Source organism: Lissotriton helveticus, chromosome 3_1 (genome assembly GCF_964261635.1).
Source record: "Lissotriton helveticus chromosome 3_1, aLisHel1.1, whole genome shotgun sequence".
NCBI classification, from domain to species: domain Eukaryota; kingdom Metazoa; phylum Chordata; class Amphibia; order Caudata; family Salamandridae; genus Lissotriton; species Lissotriton helveticus.
In genome coordinates, this window is record NC_136061.1 from 583,132,088 (window position 1) to 583,153,713 (window position 21,626).

Here is a 21,626-nt window from a genome sequence, read left to right on the forward strand (position 1 = left end):
GAAAAGGAAGAGCTAAGAAAGGGAAGACCCTTTACAGGAGCTATAGGAGGGAATATAATTAAAGATCAGAGCCCTTTACTTAAGTGGATGCAAGTCAAAGGGGGTTCACAAAAGCTGTCAATTGTACTACCAGGAAACCATTTCATAGAAGCTGACAACTTACAAGACAATACTTTTAAGTCCCCTCCTCGCAATGGGGCCTTGTTAAGTCCAGAACTGGCTCCAAACTCAATCTCCAACTCGGCACCTATCACTATGGCTTCGATGGACACTACACCTGCAGCGCTTACACCTATTATAACTTCAAGCAACCAAGCCACTACAATACCGATCACACCAGTTACTATGGGTACACCCAATACATCTCCTGTCACATCTCTTATATTCTCTCCTATCGCCTCTCAAACTGAGACTACTTCCTCATCTCTGGACCTAATCTTAAAAACACTAATGGTCCATCATGAAGAGTCCCAACAACATTTCCGCCAACTCAAGGAGGATAATTGTAAGATTCATAGCTGCCTACAGGAAGTCACTAACAAGCTTAGTGGCGTTACTAAAGATATTGAAGAATTACAGCAGAGAGTCGTTGACGTTGAGGAAACAGAGGCCACTACCACTGCTTCTACAGTAGAAGATATAGACACTTTGAAGAACAAAGTAGAGGATCTCGAGAACCGACAAAGGCGCCAGAATTTGAGAATTTTTGGAATACCTGAAGGGACTGAAGGTTCCGACGCAAGAGCCTACCTGATCCGACTTTTTCAAAAAGCATTCCCAGACCTGGCTGACTGGGACTGGGATTGCCAACTCCAAAGGGTACACAGATTACCGATTCTTTCCAAGAATGAAGAGAGTAAATATCCTCGACCAATCCTGGCTTACTTCGGCAATTATCTGCTAAGACAGGCAATTTCACTGAAAGCCAGACCGAATACACCTATCACATGTGATAATATAACTTTCTTTGCTAAATCAGACCTTAGCAAGGCTACTATGGACAGAAGATGGGTGTTGCGGAAACTGATAGACCCTTTTAAGTCTAGGGGGCTACAGCATATCTCCAGGAACCAGCACGTCTTAAAGTTATAAAAGCAGGGCACGCTTATTTCTTCAATGACGTCAAAGATGCAGAGCAACTTATGGCAAAAATGGATACTTAAATCTATGTAGCTAATTGTACAGGAAACTAGAATCTGAATGCCATGAGCGACCACTTTGATTTATGAAAATTAAAATTTCTTTGGGGTGGGGATTGGTTGAGATTTTGTAGACCAGTTTAATACGGAGGGGGAGACTACGGGGAGACCTCTCTGGTCCGCTGCCCTTTTAACGGCAGCAGAAGATAGAGGGAGGCTTCCGGGTAGGTACTTGGGGTGGGGCCTCTAGAGCAGGGAGAGAAGCTTTAGGGGAGAGGGAAGAGGGGGGAATGGGTAGGGGTAATAAGGGGGAAAACGATAGCACAAGCACATTCACATGCACAGACCTGAATAATAAATGTAATAGGCACTGCTTACTGAGGATAAAACTGAATAAATGTATCAACTAAAATGCTTAGCATGGAACGTCTCTGGTCTCAACAACAGCATTAAAAGACAACTAGTCTTCGAAAACTGAAGATGTATAACCCTCACTTTGCCCTCTTAAACGAGACTCGTATTCGATTTCAGGACCGTAAGCTGATGGAGCTAGGGGGATATGAACTGATTACTTGTACCTCTATGAATGTACTAATAAGGGGTGTTGCTATACTTAAGAAGAAAACTCTGAAGATAGAAGTACTTAGAACTGGTGCTGACAAAGCCGGTAGATGGGCAATAGCACAACTTAATTTAATGAATGTAAAATACGTACTATGTGCCTTGTACGGATCTAACATTGACGATGCGGGGGGTTTTGATCGGCTCAATATTGAACTTTTAGATTGGGAAGGAGACATAATAATGATGGGAGACTTTAACTGCGTAATGAACTACAAAAAGGACACTACCAAGACGAATCCATCTCAGCGTATGCGTAAAACTAGGGCAGCTATTTTAGAGCTATCGCGCATTCATAACTTAAAAGATGTATGGAGGAACTTACATCCGACACTTGCAGGTTATACATACTATTCTGCCCCTCATCAAATGTGCTCCCGCATTGATATGGCCTGGACGACAGATCAGGTTCTTGTGGGCAGTCAAATGGAGATCTGCCCAAAAGTCACTTCGGACCATAACCCCATCATATTACGGTTTAATATACTTTCTCCTAAACCGGCTGCCAGGCTATTTTCTTTTCCAAGTTACCTGCTAATAGATACTTTTTTTGTTTCAGAACTGAAGAAACATATTAAAGAATTTTTAGAATTTAACTTAAATTCAGCACACCTCATCTATGTTTGGGACGCATGCAAAGCGAGTATCAGAGGGTTCGCACAACAATTTATTACGAGGCAAAACAAAGAACGAAAAAATGAGACTCGGGAAATAACCTCTAGAATACGGGCAATGGAAGAACACTTGGCCGAGGCTATCATACAAGAGAACTTAGTGGGGAGAATCTCGAAAAATAAAACTTTACTGGAATTAAAACTAACCACCCTTCGGTCTAAAATTAAAACCTTTTTAAGAGGAAAAATAAGCTTGAAACTACACAAATACAAACAGTCTCAATACGAAAGTGGTGATAGAGTTGGCAAAATTCTTGCTTATATAAGGTTGCTGAAGACCGGGCCAACTCCACGATAAAAAGCATTACTGGGGCGGACGGGATTAGCTACAATCAACCAGAACAAATATTACAACAGTTCGTAACATACTATAGTAAACTCTACACACCTGAAACTACCCCTACAGCAGAGACCACGCAAAGATACTTTATTAAGAATTGGCCACGAGATAGGGAACATGACTTAATAGAACCACTTGAAAGACATTTTTCACTATCCGAAATACAAATGGCTATTTCTTTACTCCCACCGGGTATATCCGCAGGGGATGATACACTTCCAATGGAAATTTATAAATGTTGCAGTGAGGAACTTCTACCTACACTTGGCTCAGTGATTAACCAAATCGGAAACACAGGCAAAATCCCAAAAATAATCTTTTTTTTAAAGAAGGATAAACCATCTGCGGAGTGCGGGTCTTATCGGCCCACCTCCTTGATAAATGCTGACGCCAAGGTTTATTCTAAACTACTAGCTATGAGATTAGCCCCGTTAATGCCTAAACTAGTTAGTCAACACCAACACGGCTTTGTGATGGGTAGAGATACGACAGCACATGTTAATACTGCCATTACTGCATTTGACGTTGCCAATACCAATTCCTCCCCACTCGGTATGGTGCTATTAGATGCAGAAAAAGCTTTCGACCGAGTGGGGTGGGACCATCTCTGGGCTTTACTAAGGAGGATAGGCTTTGGGAAACTGTTCCTCACTAGGATTCAAGCCCTGTATGACTCACCTAATGCAAAAATATGTTATGCTAATCTAACCTCCAATAGTTTCCCGGTTCTAAGAGGCACACGTCAAGGGTGCCCCCTGTCGCCCCCTCTTGTTTGCTCTCGCAATGGAGCCTTTTATTAACTCAATACAGACCCAAGAATGTATCATACCATTTACGCATGGCAATAACTCCCTCAAAATTACTGTTTACGCAGACGACCTTGCTATTTATACAACCAACGTACCTAAAGCCATAGAAGCCGACGAATTCGGCTTGGTCTCGGGGTACAAATTAAACTTAAATAAAACGCAGATCGTTGTCAACTATAAGCTCCCGGCTCCAGTTTTGGGGGTTTGCCACACCGCGAACTACTTGGGTATTAAAATAACATCCAACTTAAAAGAAATTATGACCCTAAACTACGATATACTATTGAAGGAGACAATAGGGACCCTTAAAAAATGGCACAAGGTTCCTTTAAACTTAATAGGACGAATCAACCTTATAAAAATGAACATTCTGCCAACATTTTTGTATTTGTTTAGGTCCATCCCGCTATACGTTAACAACTTATTTTTTAAAAAAGTGGACGGTATTTTAGGCAGCTACATTTGGGGTTACAAGAAAAATCGCAGAGCTCTGTCTCTTCTCAAGTTAACAGCTACTAAAGGTGGCCTCGACTTCCCCGACTTTAAATTCTATTTTTATGCTTCTTTCCTGGGTCGGATACATAGCCTTTTTTCTTTTAACCATCCATATTTCTATCACCAATTTATGTTAGGCGCAAAGTCTGTACAATTTTTAGCTAGAAGCAACGACCCAAACTACTTTAAACGAGTGAAGTTTAAGACCGCGAAAGATGTAGTATACATATGGCATACTATTATGGCTATTAATAAAACTACGTTCTATCATCCTGAGCTAAGCATATGGTACAATCCGGGGTTACCTGAGATTTTTAGCGATCCGATAGTTAGAAATTGGGCTAATCACGGTATAAACTACCTTTCCGATTTATACGGATCTACAGGCTTTTTAACATTTGATACCTTAAGAACACTTTATAAACTACCTGTAAATGCTCTTTTCAAATACACACAGATACGAGATTTCTTCATGAATAGATTGAAACTAAGGGAAATTTCAGACTCAGAAATATGGACTTGCATTTACGGAGAAACAAAAAGCAAATTAATTAGCTTAGGGTACAAATGTCTTATTCTATCTAAACCTGATGATTGCGTTAAAATAGCACAGAAGTGGACTACTACTCTAGGATTGCCCATTTCCTCAAATAATATTTCAACTTTTTTACATAACAGCAACTCTTTAACTAACTCTTCTAGCTTAAAACTTCAATCTTATAAGACCATATGCCAGCTATATTATACGCCGTTTCACTTCTTTAAGTGGTTAGGGAACAGTGCATTACCTGAACGTATAAAATGCCCTAAATGTGACCTACTAGCTGCAGATATAGTACACATAATTTTTTCATGCCCTGCTTTACAAACATTATGGGACGAAATAGAGAAAGTGCTGAAACAGCATAAATTGTTTTTTGGTAAAATCTCAGCCGAGATGATACTTCTGGGAATACAACCTAATATTGCTACTTATAAGGACTTAATGTTTATCTTAATTTCCTGTGCAAGATTGATAATTGCCAGGGCTTGGATCTCTAAGTCGTCACCAGTGGTAACCGAATGGTGGCTACTGGTAAATGAGATATATGACATGGAACTTTCAACTGCCAAAATTCGAGGGATTGGCTCTCTGAAGAAAGTTGATAAAATTTGGGGTAACTTGTTCCCTACTTACGATCAGTGAATAGTTCCGGATTTCTTTCTTATTTGATTAATTTTTCAAGGAATTTTTGTACTTCAATTTTCCTCTTTATTTTACTATTGTTGTAAAAATGCTTTATTTTTGAAATGTGATTTTGCTTGTGTTGTCAATAAAGAAAATTTGAGAATCTGTAGCCATATTCTCATCCACTAGTTGTGGGGTCACATAGAAAGGTTAGCTAGAAACACATCAGGAAAAGAAGCAGGTTAATAAGGGTCCCTGGTGCACTTAGTGAGACATTCTCCTGTGAACCTATACTTGTTATTTAGAAGACAAGAGTCCTTTATATACATAGCTAGATTTGAATGATTTTGAGCAAAAGCAGAATGGGCACCCACTAGTAATGGAAAGAAACAGCAGTATGTCCTGGGACACGTTTTGATTGATAGCTATAAACAGGTTAATGGGTAAGCAAAGAAAGCATAACAGTTTGCCCCTATGGATAAGTTCTTAACCTGGGTTATATTGAACGTTTCAACTGCACTGTATTGTAGTGTAGTTCCTATATTCCCAATAGGCTCTGCACATTGGAATAATATAAACAGCAGTGTAGACGTAGGACTGAGGTCATCTAGGTCTCTACTGACTATTTTAGACTTAATTAGTTTTGCCAGCTAGCTCAGAGGTCACTAGAAACTTTCTCGAATGTTCAGGAAAGAGTTAACTCTCCAGATTTAGACAAGAAGGGATTAGTTTCTGACAACCGCATAAACATGATAACTTTGCTCCCTCAGAATAAAGAGTATATCTCTAGAGTCGTGTGAAAACAATAGACAACTATTTCACTCAGTCAATCGTGCATACTTAGTTTCACCAGAGTGCAGAGAAATAGAGAGACGGGCGTTTTCAATAAAAGGTGTTATTTATTGAGAAGTCTTCTTTCTCATGCAAGAGAATTGAATTGCCGCAATTGCAATACTTATCATGAAGTAAAGTGCGTACAGTAAAAGGAGTATTATGAAATAATACTGTAAAAGCATTGATATGGTTTCTTAGCCATATGATACTTTAAAACTGATAAAATATATACATACATAAAAACATTGACTAACGTACTCAACTGGTGCTTCTAAGATACGCCTACCCCGGTGTACCTGACCTAAGCCTAATACGTGGGAAGGAGTAAGTAAGTTGCAGTGTAAGTTAAGTTGTTTTTTTTTGCCAAGAATCTGAATCAAGAATTCTCCTAAGGGTTTAGTCAGCTCCGTACCTTGGTTCTAGAATGTAGGAGGTCTTGTATCTCTCTCTCAGCACTCGATCTCCCAGCAACCCGCAAGGGTGACTGGAAACACTGGAGCTGGAATTTCTCGGCTGGAGAAAAAGACAGCGTCTCTTTCAGTGCGTCAAATGGGAGGGTCGGCTTCCTTCGGCTCTCGCATCAGCTGGACGTCTGGCAAGTAGATAGCCGCTCTGCTCCAAACCACCGTCTGTTTGCTTAAGGCAACGTTGGTATATTTATACCTGAAAGGTGCCGGGTTTGACGTAAGGTTGGACATAAGACGTCACTAAGAACTAACAGTTCTTTCTGGACTCCAGGAGTTCTTGTGCAAATCAAAACAAAAGCAGGGGGAATTCCCGTGCTGCTGGAGGCTTGGTTTGTTTAAAGAACGCGTTGTACTTTCTAGGAGTCTAGGGGAGTAGCCTTGCCGTATTTGGACTGCATGGGCTATTACTAAATATGGATATGATTCTTATGCCTTTATAAGAATATTATTTATTATAACCACATAAGGGCGTAAATCGGGAATATCGAATTAGGGTCCTAGATAGAAACACAGCACCCACTCCACGTATTAATGTCCATCATTACTAAAAACTAAGCAATATTAAACATATAACGATGCATGTGTTTTCCAACCCACCCCAAAATACATAAATTGCATTTGAAATGGTGTATACACGAAAATGAGTATTGGTACTGTACGTCTTTTAATCAGTGGTATCATTCAGTTAAATGCATATATATATTGGCTGAATGAATTGCGAAAATTACACATGAAATGGCTCTGAATACAGAAAAGAAGGTCGAGACCATTTGATCACATATTTATACAATACTGTACATGTGCTAGAGGCTGAGGTAAAATATCGTCTCTAGTGTCTCTAAAAATAGAAGCTCTGTTCTCTAAGAATAGTTCTACTTTAAGCAGATCACTGTGTGCCAAAAAAGGTAAATATTTTGGAAGTAGAAAAAATAATTTCGTTTTCAGGGGAAAAAATAGTTCCAAATGTTTTCAGTAGTTTTGTTTATCAAAATTGAAGGCCGAATTCTGAGTTCAGGGAACGCTGTGTGCTCGTTTTTTTAAAAGTTATTCTCGTTGACTGGAGAGAACATCATATCAGACAGGCTTGCAAAAAATTGGTCTACAACATCGGGTGAAAGTTCGACCAAGTTCGTAAATGCTTTCCTCTCGTACTTCACCGCCACCTACTCGTAATGGTGAAGTCTCAACAAATGCCGTCATCAGAATAGGTAGCCGCTGGGGACAACACGTTGCATGAGTCGTTACCGGACCTAGCAAAGTATCGATATCCATTGGTACTGCTGATGGTAGTGTAAGACAGACGTCCAACACGCATTCTTCTCCGCATAGCATACATCGAAGCACAGGTAAGATGCAATCTTGCCAGATTGGTCTGAATGAAAGAAACCAGGTTGCACTTAGATCTCTTAGCCGGGCCAATCCGAGGACTCTAGTGATCTGGTCTTGGTAGCGTATTGCTAAGATCGTTTCTTCCATTGTAGCTGGAGTTTTGTCTGTGGCTTGGCTTGCCATATCGGAGCAGAAGGATCAAAAATCAAATTCCTGCTACGAGTCCCAAAAGAAGAGGCAGGCCGCCGAAAAAGGAATGGACAAAATACGGGAAAATGCCCAGTACTGTTTCAAAGGGTGCTAACAGTCCCGAAAAAATTGTCTTAAATACATGTGCGATGCCACTGGTATCAGACATGTTTAAGATTTGACCTAACATTTCTACGAAATGCACGGGGCAATTTGTTGATAATAGGGAATGTATCTCTGCTGCTGTCCTTGCAACTTGCAGATCATACGTCTCTTTGGACGAGGTTAAAGGCACATTTGTCTGTAAAAGAATGGACTTCATTCTGCTTAAATTATCAATTCGAATAGAAGAGATATTCAAAGAAGGCCATATTGCCGCCTCCATGTCTGGATTGCTGTTTGGATACAATACTTGCATACTGCAAGTGACCATGGAACTAACGCTCACGAGATAGGCTTTTCCTGGCACCATGCCACAACAGCTGTGGTCACTTATTAGAACATAACTGCCGTTGGAAAGCTGTCTAAAAAATGGCTCTATCTGTGTTGCAGGAGTGCCGTGCAGGTGACATGAAAGGTTATTTGAAGACCCTTCGCAGGCTCCATGCAAGTTAATACCTTGACACAGGAGTGTACCACTTAGTGATTTTTTGCAATTGTTACCACTAATAAATACCTCTTTTTTCCCTTCACTATAACATTTGTGTGTATAAGGTAATTTCCATGTTGACTTGATGTATCCTTTACCCAACCTTTCATACAGGCCTGCTGGTATATATTTTCGGCAATACTTAAACTGGAAAGTTGTTATTGGGATTGTAATCGTTCCATGTATTATCCATTCAATGACAGGTCTCTTTGACATTGTCAATGGTAATCTCTCAAGTTTTTCAATGTTCAGAATCGTATAGTCTGCTCCTTTTTGTGCCAAACTGATTTGTTTATCAGTAAGGTTATAGATAGAGAATAATGACGTTACGTTGATTAAACGCCATTGCAGGTAGCCTGAACGCAGGTTTTGCAACGTCCAGCCTAGCTGTACAATAGAACGTAATTGGGACTGACCATGTTGTAACATTAGCAAATCCTGCTGTATTATATCAATAGCAGATGATACAATGCTGTCCAGTATATATATATTCTGGAGGATAGAGTCGTTAACCCATTGTCCACTACAGAAAGTGATTTTTCCAAATTTATACGATCAATTTCTCGTATTTTTTCAGCTGTTTCAATTTGTGTTACTTTCTAAGCCTCGTTGTAAGCATCGTATATACCGGCGTATATGAAACGTTTTGGACGCTGTTTGCGTGGTCCCAGTATGAAATCACGCAAGTCAGCACCGTCTTTAAGTAAAGTCAAGTGTTGCTTAATTTCAGCCAGTGTGGATTTCTGTAGCCATTCGAGGCAGAGTTTCCCTACACTGTATGTTGTAACTATCCCTGGATGTTGTCTCTGGGAGTATCTAGGGTCTGGCCTTGTCATTATGAACCCCTGTGTTTTGTTCAGGAATCTATCTTGACAGTTATTTGTGTCTGTGGGCCAGATCAACCATTTTTTCCAATCAGGATTTGTTCTGTTTTGGTGTAAAATATGGGATACGTCTATCTCCACATCTGTAGTGCTATTACTATCAGGCATGGGATTCGGAATAGACAGTTTGTTTAAGTCTTTTATCTTTGCTAAACCAAGACAGGTTGTTTGCTGAATTGTGTCATTCAGGAATACTATCTGTTCTGGGATCATGCAGGCTCTAAATAATGCTTCTAGACCTTGTACCTGCCAGTCTTTTGAACCCAGATGGTTTTTGTTTCAATGTTTTTCCAAAATTTAAAACCAAATGTAGTCATTTTTTCATAAAATGTTTCAGAATAAATCAATTTAGTATTTGTCAACATTGTTTTTATTCCTGTCTTATTTAACATTTTAAAATAAAACGTTTCTGCATCACTTGTGTTAAACCCTGAGAAGTATGGGAATTTCTCATATAATGTTTTCGAGCTGCCTTTAGGCGGTGTTGCACAGTGTTCCCATTGGTTATAATTAAAAACATTTCTAGGTTGAGCAGATTTATGCAAATAGTGATGACCATAATGATTATAACAGTACATTTCTTCATAATTTGATGAACCCTGCAAGTAATCATGTTCTGTGAATTTAGCTGACATTACTAAATCTGACATCATATTATTAATATTTTCAAAGTCCCAATCATCAGAGAAAGTACTTGGTTTTACAAAGTCACTTAATGAAACCTTGAACTGGTGTGGATATTTCAAGAGCTCAATCGGGCCATAGATTTCATAATCCGTTTTGTCCCATGCTACCCCTCCGGGTATTGGATTGGCTGTGATGTTCATAGATGACAGTTCTCTTTTCTCGATGTGAGATGACTTGTAGGCTTTAGGACCAAGTTGATGTTCTGACTTGCTGTGTCCATTGTACTATATTTTCCTTCAATTAATTTTCCCAAACATAAAACCATGATGAGCCAAAGCAGGAGGAAAAGTACACCTAACAGAATCCAAAATTCAATCCATGGTGAAATCAGATATGTTTCTTTTAGTTGATGAAAGAGTTCAGTTACTTTGTCTTTGAAAGTTTTTGTTGCTGGCGTTTCTTCATGTTCACTTGGATCATCAGAAAAGTCATCGAAATTGATGAAGTAGCCAGATGCAGTTCTGTCAATTGTCTTTACATTTTTCTTTGTTTCATTAGCATAGTCTGAGGCTACATCGTTGTAGACAGGTGTTTCTTGACAAACTGTTGCAATTTGGGTTTCAAGAGGCACAAGTTCAATAGCTTTGTTGCATAGACCTTTTTTTATTTCCTGCAGGTTTATCAAAAGTGATTAGTCTCTCAGTTTGAACCTCTTGGATTGTAGCAAGATTTGGTCTTCTGCTATTTCTTGGGAGTCCACTGGGCCTACTACTTAATATTGGCCACATGATTGTGGTTTTACCAGGTCGATGGATACAACTCTGTTCTCCTTTTTACCAGCAAGGGGCGATAGTACTACTGATCTTGTTCCGCTAACAGCTAAGACAGGTACTGCTTTTCTGTAAGAAGGCCCAAATTCCTTCTTCACCACGATCTTCTCTCTGACTAGATCCCCAAGCTTTGAAATCCAGACAGGTCTTGCTGGGACAGGTGGTTTCTCTTCAGTGGCTGTTGGCTTTAACTTTATATTACTCAGACTTCTTGTTTCATTTAAGTCCTGTAAAACAGCCAAACGTTCTTTGATATCAAAGGGTTTTTCTTCTACCCCTGAAGTCTGACAATCTAGATCCTGGATGTGCATTCTAGTGCCGAACAATAGTTCGTAAGGAGTGAAACCTTTTAGAGAATTTCTTGCCAGATTGTTAAGACTACGTTGGACACTTGTTAAATGTTTGACCCACCCATCACCCGAACCTAATACCCTCGCCGTTATAGATTGCTTTATGTCACGGTTTTTTATTTCCACTACCGCATTTCCCTCAGGATGGAAGGGAGAAGAGTACCGCAATGCAATGCCCATGCTGGTCATGGCCTCTTTGTAAGCTCGTGAGCTAAACGCAGGACCCTGATCAGAATGTAGCATGCCAATTGCGTATGTGCCGATAAAGACTCGCAAATCTTTTATAACAGTTCTGGCGTCAGCCGAGCGCTGGTGTCTGCATTTTAAGTGAATCTAGTCTTAATATCTATGGAATCGCATTTCTCCTGCTGGATTTTTGCGTATAGATAGCCTTATGCTTTCTAATAGAGGTGTCCTGGCAGTAGTCTGGTCCGGTTCACGACTGCGATCTCGGTTGCAGTCTGGACAATCCTTTGCAAATTTGTAATTTTGCAGGCTCATCCCCGGCCACCAGTATTCTGATTGTAATTCTTTTAGAGATTTCACGATCTCTTGGTGCCTTAGACCCTCTCCCATATGTGCGTCTGCTATTAATAAGACTCTCCGGTTCATGTTTGGAATTACTCTGTCCCCCACTCCAGGGATTTGAGCAAAAGGAACGAAGTTTGCATCAATTATGTATGTATTATTGAGTGGATAGCCGAGAGGTAATGCTACATAGTCGCCTTTTAATGAGGCTTTTACTGCCAGCATGGTTTCCCCGTTTATGTGATTTTTAGCACGCTTTTTTGTGGCTACGGAAGCCGGTTGAACCGCTTCTGCTGTGGCTCTGTTAGCCAATGAATTCCCTGCAACGTGAACGCCATCACGTTGATGACTCAGTGTATGGATCACGTGAGTCTTTTGTAGTTCTTTCTGTAAAAGAACTACTTGTTCCCAAAGCTTTTTATGCTTTATTGTGGCACCTGTCATCTTTGTATCTGTTTTTGATCCATGTCTGTATGTCACTATTGTAAGACTTGACGCAGTAATGCGAATCGCACACTATTAGTGTGAGGAATTCGCGATCGGCATTTTCAAGCGCCATCTTTAAAGATCTTATTTCACCTCGCTGAGCTGTACAGTTTGAGTGATTCAGTTTTGATTATCGGTCTAAATTTACCTAAGCGCCAGCGACATTTAACAATCGCGCACGCTGCGTTGTAGGATTTTTCCTCTACATCGTAGTGTTGTGCAAATCTGTCCATGTAGATTACACATGTGTACTGTTCGAGAGGCAGAATTTCCATTGGCAGAGGATATTCTTGTTCATATTCTAGATCTTCTAGTTTTTTCATTTTCGGGTCAAAATAGTGCTTCACGTCTTCTGCAGCAAGAGAATTTACCCATTGTGTCCATTTTGGATCTAATGCCACTGCATTTAGATTGCGTGGGCTTGTTAATGCCTCAAGGGCTGATTCTTCTGTTAAAACAGATATCCTCCTGCCTTGGGCTTGGGTTCTTTCTTTTGCTACAGCAGTTTGAACCGCTATTAGAAGTTTTTCAGTAGAACTGAATTTCATTTCAGCTTGTGTGTACAAATGTGATTTGTAAGCTATTGGTACCGTTTCTCCCTCATTAGAGGTCAGGTAGGTGAATCCGCATCATCCTGGGATGATTCTGATTACAAGGTTGCGTATGTTTTCGTGTGTTTGCAGTTTTGTTTTAGTTAATATGTCTGTTTGTAATGATCTTAAAATTTCTGTGTGTTTCTTAGTCGAATTGATTGGTTTGAAATCAGGTTTTATTATTTCATAGAGAAGTTTAACCCTCTCTGCATAATTTAGAATGTATGTTCTTCTGAAATTCAGGAACCCTAGTATTGATTGTAAGTCCTTCAGCGTTTTTGGAGCTTGGAGTACAGCACATTTCTCTAAGAAATTGTCTGCTACGCTTTTGCCTTCACTTGATGATTCATATCCTAAAAACAGGACAGTTAGATGAGCAATTTGTGACTTCTTAAAGTTGAATTTATACCCTTCAGCTGCAAACCCAAGTATTATGGTGTTCACTCTTTTCAAGTGAGTCTCAAGGTCATCATCTGTGAGATAGATGTCATCGACATATGATAATGCCTCATCATCGTACATTTGTAGTAACTCTGTTACCCTTGCTGAGAATAATCCTGGGCTATTCTTGAATCCCTGTGGGAGTCGACAGAATTGTTTCTGCGACCCCATTATTGAGAGAGTTCAAATACCTGCTTTCAGGTCCAATGTTTTGACAAAAGAATCCATTAGAGATATCTAATGTCGTTTTATACTTTTTACACAGGATGTTATTCATTAGTCATGCACTGTGTGAGTTTTATACTGCAAATGTTTTGCAGCAGGAGTTTAGGTGTCTGTAGTCCAAAACTAGACGATATGAATCGTCTGGCTTGGAGACAGGAAACAAAGGATTGTTCATTTGTGAGGTGCATGTTTCAATCACCCCCTGGTATTCAAGTTGATCTAAGACAGGGGTACTCAAAGTACGGCCCGCGGGCCAGTAGCGGCCCGGCAAGCCTTCAGTGGCGGCCCGCGGAGCTTGAGACATCGCACCTGTGTGTGTGTTTTTTTTTACTTCAGTAAACACCTCTGTAGCAGCAGTGCGTCAGAGACACTGCTCTGTGGGGGCCTGGGCGATTCCAGCCACAGTCAAGAGTGGAGCTGCAGGGGCGCTAAGAGGTGAACAAAGCCTCATCAACAAACAAATGGTCGATTAAAGACGTGTGAAGTACTGGGGTGCCCGGGAGGCTGTGTCAGCCCAGGCTGTATTAATTGTCAGTGCTCCGCTGCGTAAATTTAAATCCGCCTTCGGCCTCTGTAGTCCACTATCAGACGCTCTTTACCCTTTGTCACACTCTTGGAGATTCCTGCTTTTTCACTTCGACATTTTTTCAGTCTTTCTTTTCCTCCTCCTTTCCCCTTTGTGTGTTTTCCCTCATTTGATTTTGGAACTGTCTGAAGAGGAAAAATAGGTGCCTGTCCCAAAAAAACACTCCCGCCGCCCCCCCCCGCCCACCCAAAAAGAAACTACATGCTCAAATTAAGCACTGCTGCTGCCCATGTTATTTTAGTTATTATGTCTGTAATGGAAACTTGCACTGCTGCTTCTGGTAGTGAACTGGTGCTGTATGTGCAGGGACACTGGAATTATGCGGCAGGGAAGAAACAAATTATACTTCTTGGTTTACGATCTTACGTGGCAAGAAAAGGCAAATCATGCGGTATAACGGAGCACATTTGGTGCTAGTGTTACTCATTATTTTGTCATTTTTACACATGAACAATATCAAGGAAAATATTTAACCTCATAAGTCCCAAGGCTGACACACAGGGGAGAGGGGGGAAAGGGGGAAGGGGGAGGACAGCAGGAACTGAGAGCTGGGTGAGGTGGGAGGGCAGAGCAGGGAGTGAGAGCCCGGGTGAGGGAGGTGGGAGGGCAGAGCAGGGAGTGAGAGCCCGGGTGAGGGAGGTGGGAGGGCAGAGCAGGAACTGAGAGCTGGGTGAGGTGGGAGGGCAGAGCAGGGAGTGAGAGCCCGGGTGAGGGAGGTGGGAGGACAGAGCAGGGAGTTAGAGCCCGGGTGAGGGAGGTGGGAGGGCAGAGCAGGGAGTGAGAGCCCGGGTGAGGGAGGTGGGAGGGCAGAGCAGGGAGTGAGAGCTGGGTGAGGGAGGTGGGAGGGCAGAGCAGGGAGTGAGAGCCCGGGTGAGGGAGGTGGGAGGGCAGAGCAGGGAGTGAGAGCCCGGGTGAGGGAGGTGGGAGGGCAGAGCAGGGAATGAGAGCCCGGGTGAGGGAGGTGGGAGGGCAGAGCAGGGAGTGAGAGCCCGGGTGAGGGAGGTGGGAGGGCAGAGCAGGGAGTGAGAGCTGGCTGAGGGAGGTGGGAGGGCAGAGCAGGGAGTGAGAGCCCGGGTGAGGGAGGTGGGAGGGCAGAGCAGGGAGAGAGAGCTGGCTGAGGGAGGTGGGAGGGCAGAGCAGGGAGTGAGAGCCCGGGTGAGGGAGGTGGGAGGGCAGAGCAGGGAGAGAGAGCCCTGGTGAGGTGGGAGGGCAGAGCAGGGAGTGAGAGCCCTGGTGAGGGAGGTGGGAGGGCAGAGCAGGGAGTGAGAGCTGGGTGAGGGAGGTGGGAGGGCAGAGCAGGGAGTGAGAGCCTGGGTGAGGTGGGAGGGCAGAGCAGGGAGTGAGTGCCCGGGTGAGGGAGGTGGGAGGGCAGAGCAGGGAGTGAGAGCCCGGGTGAGGGAGGTGGGAGGGCAGAGCAGGGAGTGAGAGCCCGGGTGAGGGAGGTGGGAGGGCAGAGGAGGGAGTGAGAGCCCTGGTGAGGGAGGTGGGAGGGCAGAGCAGGGAGTGAGAGCCCGGGTGAGGGAGGTGGGAGGGCAGAGCAGGGAGTGAGAGCCATGTGAGGTGGGAGGGCAGAGTAGGGAGTGAGATCCCGGGTGAGGGAGGTGGGAGGGCAGAGCAGGGAGTGAGAGCCGGGTGAGGTGGGAGGGCAGCAGTGAGTGAGAGCCGGGTGAGGTGACGGAGGGCAGCAGGGAGTTAGAGCTGGGTGAGGTGACTGAGGGCAGCAGGGAGTGAGAGACGGGTGAGGTGACAAGGGCAGCAGGGAGTCAGAGCTGGGTGAGGTGGGAGGGCCGCAGGGAGTGAGAGCCGGGTGAGGTGAGACAGATAGAGATAGAGACAGATAAAGACATATAGAGACAGATAGAGGCAGAGACAGCTAGAGACAGGGACAGACGGAGCTAGATAGGGTCAAAGACAGGGACAGACAGAGACAGATAGAGGTAGAGACATACAGCGATAGAGACAGACAGAGAGAGAGACAGAGAGAGCGAGAGAGAGACAGACAGAGGGAGACAGACAAAGGGAGGGAGACAGACAGACAGACAGACGGAGGGTGACAGACGGAGGGAGGGTGACAGACGGAGGGAGGGAGACAGACAGAGGGAGGGAGACAGACAGAGGGAGGGAGACAGACAGAGGGAGGGAGACAGACAGAGGGAGGGAGACAGACAGAGGGAGATAGACAGAGGGAGGGAGACAGACAGAGGGAGGGAGGGAGACAGACAGAGGGCAGACGGAGGGAGGGAGATAGAGGGAGATGGAAAGTGGGACACAGATAGAGGGAGACAGACGGAGGGAGACAGAGAGGGAAGGAAAGAGAGGGAGGAAGACAGAGAGAAAGAGAGGTAAGACAGAGAGAGACAGAGGGAGACAGAGAGAGAGGGAAGGAGGGAGCGAGAGAGAGAGATAGAAGGAGGGAGACAGAGAGAGGGAGGGAGGGAGAGAGATGTGTGTGTATGCTGGTCTGTTGGCTCAGTGGATGAACGCGTCCGTTGCAGGGGCCTGTGTTCAACTTCATGGTCACAGTTTTTTTCTTTCTAGCCCCTTCCCCCTCTCCCACTGACCCCGCCTCCACAGGTGCGGCCCTCGGCCACAAACCACACTGTAAATTTGCCCCCTGAGAGAAAGTTTGTGAGTACCCATGATCTAAGATCTCCCTGACTTGCTTTTTAGCTTCTTGTTTAACTGGGTACTGCCTTTGTGCAGTGGGTCGATTTTTTTTAACTGGATTTTGTGAGGAGGAGAATCCTCATCCCATCCTACATGATTTTTATATAATGCAGGAGCTTGGGCTACTGCCCATTTTCTTGCAAATGTATATTTTTTATGAATTGGAATATGATTTGAGATGGCAGGCATATTCATTTCTTCGCCATGTGGGCACTCCCTGACAAACTCTGGTGGCCAGTCTTTCTCAGCTAACAGGATGTCATAGCCTTTCGAAAGGTTATCCCAAAAGAGACCCCTTACTTTCCTAGTCTTGTCCCCCTCTATACGCAATGTTATTTCGTATAATTTATGGAGTTTGCTAACTCTGGTGTCTGCAGTTTCCACTTGAATGTACTCATTCGTGTCCACTGTCTCCAGAAGGTTCATCAGGATCTTGCGAGCTATGGTTACTTCTGCTGCGCTGTCTAGCATTGTCTGGGCCCACTCTCCGTTTTTCAGTTGTGTCCTCCGTATCCTCGGCATGTTTTATTTTAATACTGGCTACCTTCTTTCTTGGATATTGTAATTTTTTACTTTGATGAGCAGGTTCCTTGTCTTTGGACTTGACGTGCTCTTCTTTGTGTTCTGACCGTCCTCTTCTTTCCGATTTCTGTGAGAAAGTCTGAAAAGATCGAGAGGGACGTGTATCAATATCTTGATATCTATCAGGTTTTCTTAATTTATCCCTATCTCTAAGGTTGTATCTTTTCTCAGAGGGCTCCCTTTGGGGAGACTTGCCTCCTCGTTCTGTAGATCTATTTCTCCGTTGAGGAGACCTTCCTCTGGACTGGAATCGTTTTTCTCTGGGAGTGGATTGTTTATTTCCATCCCAACTCTTTTTAGGAGTGTTTAGATTATGTTTAATAAATGTTTTTCCAGGATTTTCAAGTAGTTGGGGTTTTACTGGTTTCCCACCCAAACTATCTCTACCTAGGATTTTTCTATGATTCTGGCAAGTTCAAAAGGTTGTTCTGCTATATCTGTTTCTTTCAATTTCTGGTGGTATGTTATATCGTCCATTGCCAATTGAACTAAATCTCTGTATGCCTTTGTTAATTCTTTTAGTTCAACTAAAAGTTCTCCACTTTACATCTTTTCAATGTCAGGATGTGGTGTGTAGCTGGCTAGAACCGGCCGTGTGGCTCCTGGTCTACCTAGTGGACCGAGCCTGGTGATGTGATTTTGATGTTTTAGGGCGCCATTAAACCAGAGCAGGTGCTCTTGGTAAGTTAGTGGGATTTCAACGTACTCGAAAGGAGCGTATTCATCGGGAGGTTCCTCTATTTTGTAATAGTGGAAATCTGGTGTCACAGCGTGTGCTGCTGGAAAATGTATCCATGAATAGAATACCTCTGTCTGCCGATATTCATGGGCCTCTACCACAAATATGACTGTACCACCTCTCGATGATAGCCCATTTTCTATAAGTTTAAGAGTTATAGTTCTTCTTACATTTACCGGAATGATTATAGCATTCGGGTCTTCATCTTGGAGACTTGTGTCATCCGCTAGGAGTTGAGCTGCTAAAGCATCTCTTTCTTCGTCACCTTCCGGCATTTTACTGACAGAAAGTTTCAGAGCAAGTTTCAAGGAAACAAAGATTAGGTGCACAATATTTTGGAACACTGTATCCTTCAACGTTGACTAAACAAAAAACTATACATAGGAATCTCTTCCTACTAAGTTCCGGCGGATATTAACCTTTTATCCACTCCAGACGTCTATTGGAGTTTTTACGGGAAAAGGGGTCTGTGTGAAAAAGCACGACTGAGTTACTCTAATGTCTTGCGTTAGATTATCGCCTTACCAAACGTTGGGCGCCATGTAGTGTAGTTCCTATATTCCCAATAGGCTCTGCGCATTGGAATAATATAAACAGCAGTGTAGACGTAGGACTGAGGTCATCTAGGTCTCTTCTGACTATATTAGACTTAATTAGTTTTGCCAGCTAGCTCAGAGGTCACTAGAAACTTTGTCGAATGTTCAGGAAAGAGTTAACTCTCCAGATTTAGACAAGAAGGGATTAGTTTCTGACAACCGCATAAACATGATAACTTTGCTCCCTCAGAATAAAGAGTATATCTCTAGAGTCGTGTGAAAACAATAGACAACTATTTCACTCAGTCAATCGTGCATACTTAGTTTCACCAGAGTGCAGAGAAATAGAGAGACGGGCGTTTTCAATAAAAGGTGTTATTTATTGAGCAGTCTTCTTTCTCATGCAAGAGAAATGAATTGCCACAATTGCAATACTTGTCATAAAGTAAAGTGCGTACAGTAAAAGGAGTATTATGAAATAATACTGTAAAAGCATTGATATGGTTTCTTAGCCATATGATACTTTAAAACTGATAAAATATATACATACATAAAAACATTGACTAACGTACTCAACTGGTGCTTCTAAGATACCCCGGTGTACCTGACCTAAGCCTAATACGTGGGAAGGAGTAAGTAAGTTGCAGTTTAAGTTAAGTTTGTTTTTTTGCCAAGAATCTGAATCAAGAATTCTCTTAAGGGTTTAGCCAGCTCCGTACCTTGGTTCTAGAATGTAGGAGGTCTTGTATCTCTCTCTCAGGACTCTATCTCCCAGCAACCCGCAAGGGTGACTGGAAACACTGGAGCTGGAATTTCTCGGCTGGAGAAAAAGACAGCATCTCTCTCAGTGCGTCAAATGGGAGGGTCGGCTTCCTTCGGCTCTCGCATTAGCTGGGCGTCGGGCAAGTAGATAGCCGCTCTCCTCCAAACCACTGTGTGTTTGCTTAAGGCAACGTTGGTATATTTATACCTGAAAGGTGCTGGGTTTGACGTAAGGTTGGACATAAGACGTCACTAAGAACTAACAGTTCTTTCTGGACTCCAGGAGTTCTTGTGCAAATCTAAACTGTAAACTGTAGACCTCTGAGGCGGAAGCCGGAGGTGGTGTGACTCGTTTTTTAAAACTGTTTACTTTGTGTTTGATCCATTTTTTAAAACTTCTGCATCTTACCCAGAGCTCTTCTCTGTGTTCACCGCCTAGCAGGCACCCCACAAACAGCGGATCTAGCGCTGTTCCCTGGGAAAGATCTCACGGCCGCCATCGCTGCTAGCGCGAGGCCACGCCCACCCGTTAGGCCACGCCCACCCCCCGAGCCTATGAATAGCGCTGACTGATAGCGCGTGCATGAAACTGTAAACCTCTGAGGCGGAAGCCGGAGGTGGTGTGACTCGTTTTTTAAAACTGTTTACTTTGTGTTTGATCCATTTTTTAAAACTTCTGCATCTTACCCAGAGCTCTTCTCTGTGTTTACCGCCTAGCAGGCACCCCACAAACAGCGGATCTAGCGCTGTTCCCTGGGAAAGATCTCACGGCCGCCATCGCTGCTAGCGCGAGGCCACGCCCAACCGTTAGGCCACGCCCACCCCCGAGCCTATGAATAGCGCTGACTGATAGCGCGTGCATTGAAACTGTAGACCTCTGAGGCGGAAGCCGGAGGTGGTGTGACTCGTTTTTTAAAACTGTTTACTTTGTGTTTGATCCATTTTTTAAAACTTCTGCATCTTACTCAGAGCTCTTCTCTGTGTTCACCGCCTAGCAGGCACCCCACAAACAGCGGATCTAGCGCTGTTCCCTGGGAAAGATCTCACGGCCGCCATCGCTGCTAGCGCGAGGCCACGCCCACCCGTTAGGCCACGCCCACCCCCCGAGCCTATGAATAGCGCTGACTGATAGCGCGTGCATTGAAACTGTAGACCTCTGAGGCGGAAGCCGGAGGTGGTGTGACTCGTTTTTTAAAACTGTTTACTTTGTGTTTGATCCATTTTTTAAAACTTCTGCATCTTACCCAGAGCTCTTCTCTGTGTTCACCGCCTAGCAGGCACCCCACAAACAGCGGATCTAGCGCTGTTCCCTGGGAAAGATCTCACGGCCGCCATCGCTGCTAGCGCGAGGCCACGCCCACCCGTTAGGCCACGCCCACCCCCGAGCCTATGAATAGCGCTGACTGATAGCGCGTGCATTGAAACTGTAGACCTCTGAGGCGGATGCCGGAGGTGGTGTGACTCATTTTTTAAAACTGTTTACTTTGTGTTTGATCCATTTTTTAAAACTTCTGCATCTTACCCAGAGCTCTTCTCTGTGTTCACCGCCTAGCAGGCACCCCACAAACAGCGGATCTAGCGCTGTTCCCTGGGAAAGATCTCACGGCCGCCATCGCTGCTAGCGCGAGGCCACGCCCACCCGTTAGGCCACGCCCACCCCCCCGAGCCTATGAATAGCGCTGACTGATAGCGCGTGCATTGAAACTGTAGACCTCTGAGGCGGAAGCCGGAGGTGGTGTGACTCGTTTTTTAAAACTGTTTACTTTGTGTTTGATCCATTTTTTAAAACTTCTGCATCTTACCCAGAGCTCTTCTCTGTGTTCACCACCTAGCAGGCACCCCACAAACAGCGGATCTAGCGCTGTTCCCTGGGAAAGATCTCACGGCCGCCATCGCTGCTAGCGCGAGGCCACGCCCACCCGTTAGGCCACGCCCACCCCTCCTCTCCCTAAATGTGCTTCCCACGCAAGCGCAGCGGACGAGCGCAGCGGGAGCGCCTAAGGCAAGCCCGTCTGCGCCCGCCCGCGCCTGGCCCGTGCCTAGGGCCAGCCCCCCTGCCTCCCCTGCTGTCTCTGG

At 43.9% G+C, this 21,626-nt stretch overlaps 1 protein-coding gene across 6 annotated transcripts in view; it reads left to right on the top strand.

Moving 5' to 3' along the window:
- ADARB1 (adenosine deaminase RNA specific B1) overlaps window positions 1-21,626 on the top strand; it is a 964,894-nt gene that overhangs the window by 628,222 nt on the left and 315,046 nt on the right. The gene's annotated exons all lie outside the window — the stretch shown is intronic.